This window comes from Tetranychus urticae, unplaced genomic scaffold, assembly GCF_039701765.1.
Source record: "Tetranychus urticae isolate SD_2017Ah unplaced genomic scaffold, NJAU_TeUrti_SD_1.0 Scaffold_4, whole genome shotgun sequence".
Lineage (NCBI taxonomy): Eukaryota > Metazoa > Arthropoda > Arachnida > Trombidiformes > Tetranychidae > Tetranychus > Tetranychus urticae.
The window spans coordinates 837,501-847,500 of NW_028315836.1; the positions used below are offsets into that span (position 1 = coordinate 837,501).

Genomic DNA, 10,000 nt, shown 5'->3' on the forward strand with positions numbered 1-10,000 from the left:
ATAAAACAACATCAAAACCCTAACCCTGACCTACAGTAACCGACCAACCAAAATTGACCTTAACATGGGATTTCCCATAGGGAAACCCAAACTTTTATAACTTTGCTTCTAAGCATCAGACAACATTCAAACCACTTTTAAAACACTTCTCACATCACTCTTAACCTGCCTAAACACAAAAAGAACAATAAAAATAACTTTAATAATTTTCGACTTTTTACATGAAACCCTATGGACAAAATATGCTGAACTCTTCAAATGATCCCAAACTAATTTCTTTGTATTAATTATAATTGTATTGTGTTCACTCAATGTAAAACACACTTTAAACATGCTCTGTAACGCGTATGAACTTTGTTCATCACGCGCATCCGATAACCCTACGAGGACTCATGGGTCAACACAAAATGGCTCCCTCAACGGACTTTATATTGTAATGTTTTCCTTTTCTTTCTTCAGTTGAAATAAACCATTTAAAACTTACTTTTAACCAGTCTTTTGATTTATTCTTGTTTTACCAACACTTTCTGCTTTCCTTGCTGGGTGCAAGAAGATTCGTAGTAATTTTGATATTTTGTGTTTCCACTTAATTTAGAAAGGTGTTTGAAGAACTCACATTGAGTTACAAGTTTGTTTGAATCTCTAGTTCAACTCAGTTTAACAACCAACTTAAAATTTCAATAAAACCAACAGGTTATGGGCCCAGCTCGCTTCATTTAAATTACGCTGTGTTTGCTCTCAACTAACTCTTTATCAACTTTAAAATTGTGTTAAGTGACCTAGTGAAATATCTTGTGAAAGGTTTACTTAGTTTAACCTAACGTGTTAAAATTTAAAGCGTTCCTAATAAAATAAGTGATACCATTAGGATTACTATTGTACATCTATTTTTCATCTTTAAAACATCAACAAGTATCTCCACAAAACTCATCTAAACACACCAACAACTTTAACAGTGCGAATTTGGAAATCTGCTCAAAATGGCTGGCAAAGACATATGCGTTGTAAAATTAACCGCCAACAACTACCTGCTCTGGAAGCAGTCACTCGAGGCCTTCTGCGAAGCAAAGAGCGTCTGGGATATTGTCACCGGAGAATCTGTACGACCGACACAGCCCGCTGAAGGAGAGAATGAAGAAGACTTGGCGACCGACATAGCAAATTGGAAACGTAATGACGCACGAGCCAGGAGCATCATAATGTCATCTATGTCTGAAGGTAACGAACACCTTGTTTTAAACAAAACTTCCGCTTTTGAAATGTATTCTAATATTGTTAACGCTAAAGAAAAACGCACCACGTCAAATGTTTGGCAAAATAGGCGTAAGCTAATAGATCTTAAGTTTACCTCAAGTCACAATATATCAAGCTATTTCAGTGAGCTTGAGACGTGTGTTAGGCAGTTAAATGATTTAGGAATTGTGACGGATGAAGGGCAACTCATTATCAAAATTCTAGATGATCTGCCTGGACAATATGAGACTTTTAGACAAACCATTGACATGCAAATTATTGCAGGAACCAATATTAATCTAAAAGATCTTAAAACAAGTTTACTATTAGCAGAGTCTCGTTTGAATGCAAATAAGAGAGAAAACAAAGGTGAAGCTCTTGTATCTCAAAATAATAATAAACCAAAACATAGACATTTTGAAAAACGCTGTTGGGAGTGCAATGGTAAGGGTCACTCTCGCTCATCATGTAGGAAGTTTCTAGCAAATCAAAATAATTTCAGAAGTGCTAACAATAATAATAACAACCAGTTCAGTCAAAACTATCAAAACAACAATAACTTCAATCAGAACAATAATCACAATAGCTACAACAACAGGAACTTCAATAACAACCGAAATTTCAATAATAATAGAAACTTCAGCAACAGAAATACTAATAATTACAACCAGCCCAGAAATAACAATTTTAACAATCGCAGCAACAACAACTTCAATAGACAATCTAACTTTAATAGAAACAGCCAGAATCCGAATTTCGCTAACAATGCTCAATTCCAGAACAATAACAATTACCAAAACAGTCAAAGTGAACCTCACTCATCTAATGCTAATAACAATTTCTCATTAACTGTCCGTTCAGACTCTAATAATCAATCACATTGGATATTAGATACTGGCGCATCATTCCATTTGACCGGTAATATTAAGAATTTTCAAAATCTTGAGGAATTGAATGCACCAATACCACTTGTTATTGGTGATGGTAAACAGATTGAGGGTATAGCCAAGGGCGATTGTTTAGTTGAATGCTTCAACGGATTAGAATGGGTTAAGGGGAAACTCACTGATGTGTTGTTTGTTCCAGACTTAGGAGACTTTAATCTTTTCTCATGGGGACAGTCGAAGAAGAAGGGATTTGGGTTGAGATCAGTTGGTAACTCAACGGAAATTTTTAATCCTCTAACAAACAAAACAATTGTTCAAGCTGAAGAAACTGGTAATACTTTTAAACTAGCTATGCGTGTATTAGAAAAAGAATGTCATGTAGCGTTGACTGCTAAAGCATACAATCTAATGGATTGGCATCGTAGATTAGCACATGTGAATGTTTTCAAAATAATGGAAATGAGTAAACAAGGGTTACTTCCACCAATTCAAAACGATACAAATTTAAGTGATTTCATTTGTGAAGGATGTATCAAAGGAAAAATGCATAAGCAACCATTTAAAGATAAACCTAAGCGTGTCTTTAATGTTGGCGAAGCTATGCATTGCGACTTACAAGGACCTATGGAGTGCAATTCATTGGGTCATTCTAATTTTGTGCTAGTTATTAAAGATGAAGCAAGTAGCTACAGGACCTTATTCTTTTTAAAACACAAATCAGACACATTAAACTCACTTACTATATACATTGGTTTTGTTGAAAACAAAACAGGGAATAAGGTTAAAGTCATGCGTAGCGATAATGGAGGTGAGTTTATTGATTACCGTGTTAAAGTGCTATTGAAAAATAAGAACATTGACCATGAACTTTCTGCTCCCTACACACCTGAGCAAAACGGTCTAATTGAAAGAGAAAATCGTACAATAGTTGAATTAGCAAGGTCAATGTTGCAAGATATGAATCTGCCCAAGTTTCTTTGGGCAGAGGCAATGCATACAGCAATGTATGTATTGAATATCATTCCAAACAAGCATAATAACAAGACTCCATGGGAACTTTGGTTCAGAAAGAAGCCTACTTATACACACTTAAGAGTGTTTGGAAGTCTTGTGTATGCCAAAGTTCCTGATGCAAACAGAAAGAAATGGGACGCGAAAGCCCGGAAATACATTTTCGTAGGTTACACAGCAACAACAGAGAATTACAAGATTTTTGATCCAAGGTCCAATTCAATATTCGTTACAAGAGAAATAAAGTTTATTGATAGTAATAACAATGTTCAAGAAGCTATTAAACAAGTACAAAACGAGCGTACGAAAGATTTGTTTAGTATGTGTGAAGATGAAGAAGTCAATGATAGTATTGAAATACCTAATGGAACTGAACAAACTGATGAACCAGATCAACCAGAAGAAGTTGTAAGTGATGAAATACAAGAAAAACAAGTAGACATAATTAACCTAGCGTTGCAAGCAATTGAAAAATCAAATGAACCAACAAGCTATGAAGAAGCTATGGCTTCTCCAGAGCGTTCATTATGGTTAGAAGCAATGAAAGAAGAATTGAATTCATTTAAAAAGAATGACGTTTACACTCTAACAACATTACCTCAAGGTGCAAGACCGATTGATTGCAGATGGGTATTCAGAATTAAACGAAAAGCTGATGGTTCAATTGATAGATACAAAGCTAGACTGGTAGCGAAGGGGTTTGCACAGAAATCAGGAATAGACTACTTTGAAACATTCAGTCCAGTAGCTAGATACGATTCGATTAGAGCTATTCTTGCAATTACTGCTCATTACAAAATGTTCCTCAGACAATTTGATGTTAAGACTGCCTTTTTATACGGAGATCTAGAAGAAGAGATCTACATCAATCAACCTCCTGGGTTTACAGATAATTCAAATAAAGTCCTTAAATTAAAGAAAGGTTTGTACGGACTTAAGCAGGCACCTAGGCAGTGGAATGAGAAAGTACGCAGCTTCTTTAATAAGCATTCGTTTACACAAACAAAGACTGATAATTGTGTTTACATCAAAAACAATGATAATCTAACGATCTGTGTTATATACGTTGATGATGGATTAATATCCAGTACTTCCGAACAAGAACTACTGGATATTTCAAGATCGCTTCAACAAACATTCGAAATGAAGTTTGGTGAACCCTCAGTCTTTGTGGGAATGGAGATCACACAAAGCGATGATCGCTCTGTGATCTCAATCAAACAAACACATTACATTAAACAACTTCTTAAACGCTTTGGTATGGTAGATTGCAAGTCAGTAGTAACACCAGGAGACTCTAACATTAAGTTGTATGCATCAGAAGAGGAACCCGACACAAAGATACCCTATCAGGAAGCAGTAGGAGCGTTGCTCTACTTGTCAATTATCAGTCGCCCTGACATTACCTTTCAAGTAAATCGAGCATCACAATTCAATGCAAAGTACAACCAAACTCATTGGGTTGCTCTAAAACGAATATTTCGTTATTTAGCTGGGACCACTCATACTGGCATTGTTTATTGTTCAAATCAGGAAGACTTTGAGTTAATTGGTTATGCTGATGCTGACTATGCATCAGACACTGTAACTCGAAAGTCTACATCAGGCTTTGTTGTTACTTTGGGCAAAGCACCGATTTCTTGGGCATCTCGCCTACAGAAAAGTGTTGCTCAAAGTACCACAGAAGCAGAATATGTTGCAATTGCCGACTGTACCAAGGATGTACTGTGGTACATTCAACTCTTTCAAGAACTAACAATACCAATTCAACCTCCAATTAAAATCATGAGCGATAATCAGGGTGCCATACTATTGACTAAAAACAGCGTATTTCACAAACGGACAAAACACATTGATGTGAGATTCCATGCCATAAGAGATTACCAAGATCAAGGTTTGATCAAGGTGTACTACACACCTACTGATCAGCAACCTGCAGATATGCTAACAAAGTCTCTCTGTTCACCGTCCTTGATCAAATGCAAGGAATACCTAAACATATTCTAACACTGCACAACACACAAACACATTCCGTACTTTTTTCGAACAGCCTTATTTTTTTAACATTTGATAATTTTGCGATTTTTCTTTAGCGTACAGCTTAATTTGTAATTGTATACCCTTATTTCCCACTAATTGTAACATTTGAAGTGTTCAGCAAGGGAGAGTGTTGGTTATATACACTTTTCGTAACCCAATTTTTCGAATTCCCGACTCAACAAACCCTCTAAAACTTACTTTGACCCAATACGAACCTGATTTCACTGATCTTTAATTACTCACTCCCTTCCAGTTACGTAACTACGTTCTGAAATAACATCCTAACTAATCAATTTAGACACTATGAGGCTATGCTATCAAATGATACTCATTTGATAAGCATTGCATTGGTGTATGTACCGACCCAATAGGTGACCATTGGTATCTCCATAGAAGTGACCACTCAACTTTGATCGCTTATAACTCAGCTCAGAAACATCTAAGAGCCTATGTTATTTGGACATTATTAATGTACATTTAATACCCTATCGAATGGTATATTGCACGACCAGATCCGACAGACTTAGAAAATTCACTCATCCATAGGTCACTTCCGAATACTTCGAACCCTAATAACTCCTTAACCTTAAGAGCTAGTATACCACCTGCCATACTTTTATTTTCTTATCTTTTTATGCCCTTTCGAATGGTGTATCGATATCCAGAATCAGAAGAACTTTTTGCCCATGCTGGTTCCCATAGAGAGATGATTTTCTCTAAGCTCCTCCCCCCGAAAAATAGGTTTTTCGGGAATAACTTCTGAACCTCAACTTTGATTCCTGATTGCAGTACATCATTAAACAGCTTGTTTAAGGGCCTTTCTGGCCATATATCAATTGTCGAAATCGGTGGCCTACTCATAGGCCAGTTGCCGAAAAACCGATTTCGACGAAACCTCAATACAGCTCAGTTAGTATCATTTTGGGGTACCTACTGTAGGCCAAACCATAACAGATATAGCTTAATGCGATACATGGTTCGATAACCCATATCCTGAAGTAGGTTAGTCTTCAATAAAACAACATCAAAACCCTAACCCTGACCTACAGTAACCGACCAACCAAAATTGACCTTAACATGGGATTTCCCATAGGGAAACCCAAACTTTTATAACTTTGCTTCTAAGCATCAGACAACATTCAAACCACTTTTAAAACACTTCTCACATCACTCTTAACCTGCCTAAACACAAAAAGAACAATAAAAATAACTTTAATAATTTTCGACTTTTTACATGAAACCCTATGGACAAAATATGCTGAACTCTTCAAATGATCCCAAACTAATTTCTTTGTATTAATTATAATTGTATTGTGTTCACTCAATGTAAAACACACTTTAAACATGCTCTGTAACGCGTATGAACTTTGTTCATCACGCGCATCCGATAACCCTACGAGGACTCATGGGTCAACACAAAATGGCTCCCTCAACGGACTTTATATTGTAATGTTTTCCTTTTCTTTCTTCAGTTGAAATAAACCATTTAAAACTTACTTTTAACCAGTCTTTTGATTTATTCTTGTTTTACCAACACTTTCTGCTTTCCTTGCTGGGTGCAAGAAGATTCGTAGTAATTTTGATATTTTGTGTTTCCACTTAATTTAGAAAGGTGTTTGAAGAACTCACATTGAGTTACAAGTTTGTTTGAATCTCTAGTTCAACTCAGTTTAACAACCAACTTAAAATTTCAATAAAACCAACATATATGTGGTGAGTGTAGTTGCTGAATTGAGAGAAGCAACCATCAGTAGTTGATGGGGAGGTAAGTGATTGTCTACGGTTATGGATAAGTCAATGCATCAAGCAGTGGTATGGTCCAGACTGTAGCTGTTCACGCATCTATTCCTGTTATTCTGTTGATGTTTGGTGGTTGAAGAGACGGGCCTGAATGGGTTTGGATCGTCAATCATCTTATCACCACACACTATTATACAAAGGTAGAGTACCTGCAAGACCTAAGGTCTTCCTTGGTACGACTGACAATATCTATGAGAGTTGGGCTTTAATGCTATCAGACTTCATATCTTGCATATATGTTCAAACTAGTCACTCAACAGAGTGAGCAGTATTAGTATTGAGCTCTGCTTGTGCAAAGCAGACCGCAGATTGATCCAAGAAATTGGTATCAAGCGGTTATAATACTATGCTGTTTAGTTGACTTGCAAACGTACCCAGCAATGGTTACTCCTGCTAGATGTGCTTGCACATTTTAGTGGAAGAAGATGGATTCTAAAGAGTTTTCTGCAGAATCATCTTAATGCACGACATAAATCTCGATACCTCGTTAAAGTTAACATCCACTTGCTGGTTGTTAGCTGAGGATATCGTATTTATAGCTGCAAAAACAACTTGTTTAGCATTTTACTTTGCTAAAACATCAAGTTACCTGGTTGATCCTGCCAGTAGTCATATGCTTGTCTCAAAGATTAAGCCATGCATGTCTAAGTACATACTGTTTATAAAGTGAAACCGCGAATGGCTCATTAAATCAGTTACGGTTCCTCGGATATTCTTTTTTACATGGATAACTGTGGTAATTCTAGAGCTAATACATGAACAAGTGTTCCAACCTCAGCTTGCTGACGGAAGGATCGCATTTATTAGTACAAGACCAATGATTCTTATTCACCTAGAACCCTGTTCAGTGATTTCGGTCGCTGTCTAAGGACTAGCAGTGGGGATCTTAGCAACTTCGGTTGCATTTCTTGTGATGACTCTGAATAACTGAGCAAATCGTATGGCCTCTGAGCCGACGATGTATCCCTCAAGCAACTGCCTTATCAACTGTCGATGGTAGGTTATGCGCCTACCATGGTTGTAACGGGTAACGGGGAATTAGGGTTCGATTCCGGAGAGGGAGCCTGAGAAACGGCTACCACATCTAAGGAAGGCAGCAGGCGCGCAAATTACACAATCCCAGTACGGGGATGTAGTGACGAAAAATAACAATACGGGACTCTATTGAGGCCCCGTAATTGGAATGAGTACAATTTAAATCCTTTAACGAGGATCTATTGGAGGGCAAGTCTGGTGCCAGCAGCCGCGGTAATTCCAGCTCCAATAGCGTATATTAAAGTTGCTGCGGTTAAAAAGCTCGTAGTTGGATTTCAGTCGAACCTATGGGGTCCACTGATTAAAGGGTTAGATGGTGATGTTAGGTTTCTTGCTTGTGTCTACGGATGCTTGCTTGAACCTTCATTCCTCTTTCCTGGTGGTTACATTCATAGTGTTTAGACAGAAAATTGCTCGATATTTGCTATCAATGCTCTTTACCGAGTGTTGATTCAAGCGATCGAGACTTTTACCTTGAAAAAATCAGAGTGCTCAAAGCAGGCGTCCAAAACCTCGAAAGAGGTGCCTAAAAACGGTATGGTCAACCATCTATATGATGCGTACCACTACCTTAACTTGAATGATCTTGCATGGAATAATGGAATAGGACCTTGGTTCTATTTTGTTGGTCTTAAGAATCCAAGGTAATGATTAAGAGGGACAGACGGGGGCATTTGTATTGCGGCGCTAGAGGTGAAATTCTTGGACCGTCGCAAGACAAACTACAGCGAAAGCATTTGCCAAGAATGTTTTCATTAATCAAGAACGAAAGTTAGAGGTTCGAAGGCGATCAGATACCGCCCTAGTTCTAACCATAAACGATGCCAACCAGCGATCATTCTGAGTAACTAATTTCATGACTCGAATGGAAGCTTCCGGGAAACCAAAGTTTTTGGGTTCCGGGGGAAGTATGGTTGCAAAGCTGAAACTTAAAGGAATTGACGGAAGGGCACCACCAGGAGTGGAGCTTGCGGCTTAATTTGACTCAACACGGGAAAACTCACCCGGCCCGGACACTGAGAGGATTGACAGATTGAGAGCTCTTTCTTGATTCAGTGGGTGGTGGTGCATGGCCGTTCTTAGTTGGTGGAGTGATTTGTCTGGTTAATTCCGATAACGAACGAGACTCTAGCCTACTAAATAGACTTGCAGTTTACACTGCAGTACTCCCCCTTAGTCAACCTGTGGGTGGTAGTATCTCTTGATGGTTTCGGCTGTTGAGGGCTCTGCTGCTATTAGCCTACAGAATTGGCTAGGGTAAGGATGCTGTAGCACTGTAAGGACTTCTTAGAGGGACAAGCGGCGCTCGCAGCCGCACGAAACAGAGCAATAACAGGTCTGTGATGCCCTTAGATGTCCGGGGCCGCACGCGTGCTACACTGAAGTGGTCATCGTGCATACTGTTTCCTGCTCCGAAAGGAGTGGGTAACCGCTTGAACCCATTTCGTGATGGGGATTGGGCATTGTAATTATTGCCCATGAACGAGGAATTCCCAGTAAGCGTGAGTCATTAGCTTGCGTTGATTACGTCCCTGCCCTTTGTACACACCGCCCGTCGCTACTACCGATTGAATGATTTAGTGAGGACTTCGGACTGGTCAATCCAGACCATTGGGAAACTAGTGGTCGGATTGTGCTGGAAAGATGTTCAAACTTGATCATTTAGAGGAAGTAAAAGTCGTAACAAGGTTTCCGTAGGTGAACCTGCGGAAGGATCATTAACGTATTACCCTCTTATTATAAGAGAAATACAACCTTCAAACAATCAAACACTCTGCATAGTGATATTGTAGATGCTAATATGGTGAATGCAATTGAATTGTATTTGCATTAGAGTCGCAATTGTGAATGTTTATTGCAAACATTTAGCCATTGCAACATGATTCTAATTTGCATTACATTCGTTCATTCATACATCCATCTTTCATTATCCAATGCAACAAAGAGTGAGGGTTATCTAACGATAGCCATAATTTCTTTTGCAAAACAATTGT

General features: G+C 38.2%; 1 non-coding gene across 1 annotated transcript; it reads left to right on the forward strand.

The window, feature by feature from the left end:
- The first annotated feature begins 7,557 nt into the window (after positions 1 to 7,557).
- LOC149093049 (small subunit ribosomal RNA) lies at positions 7,558 to 9,727 on the forward strand. The gene has a single exon (XR_016200387.1). It is a non-coding gene; the product is annotated as a small subunit ribosomal RNA (ribosomal RNA).
- The last annotated feature ends 273 nt before the right edge of the window (positions 9,728 to 10,000 follow it).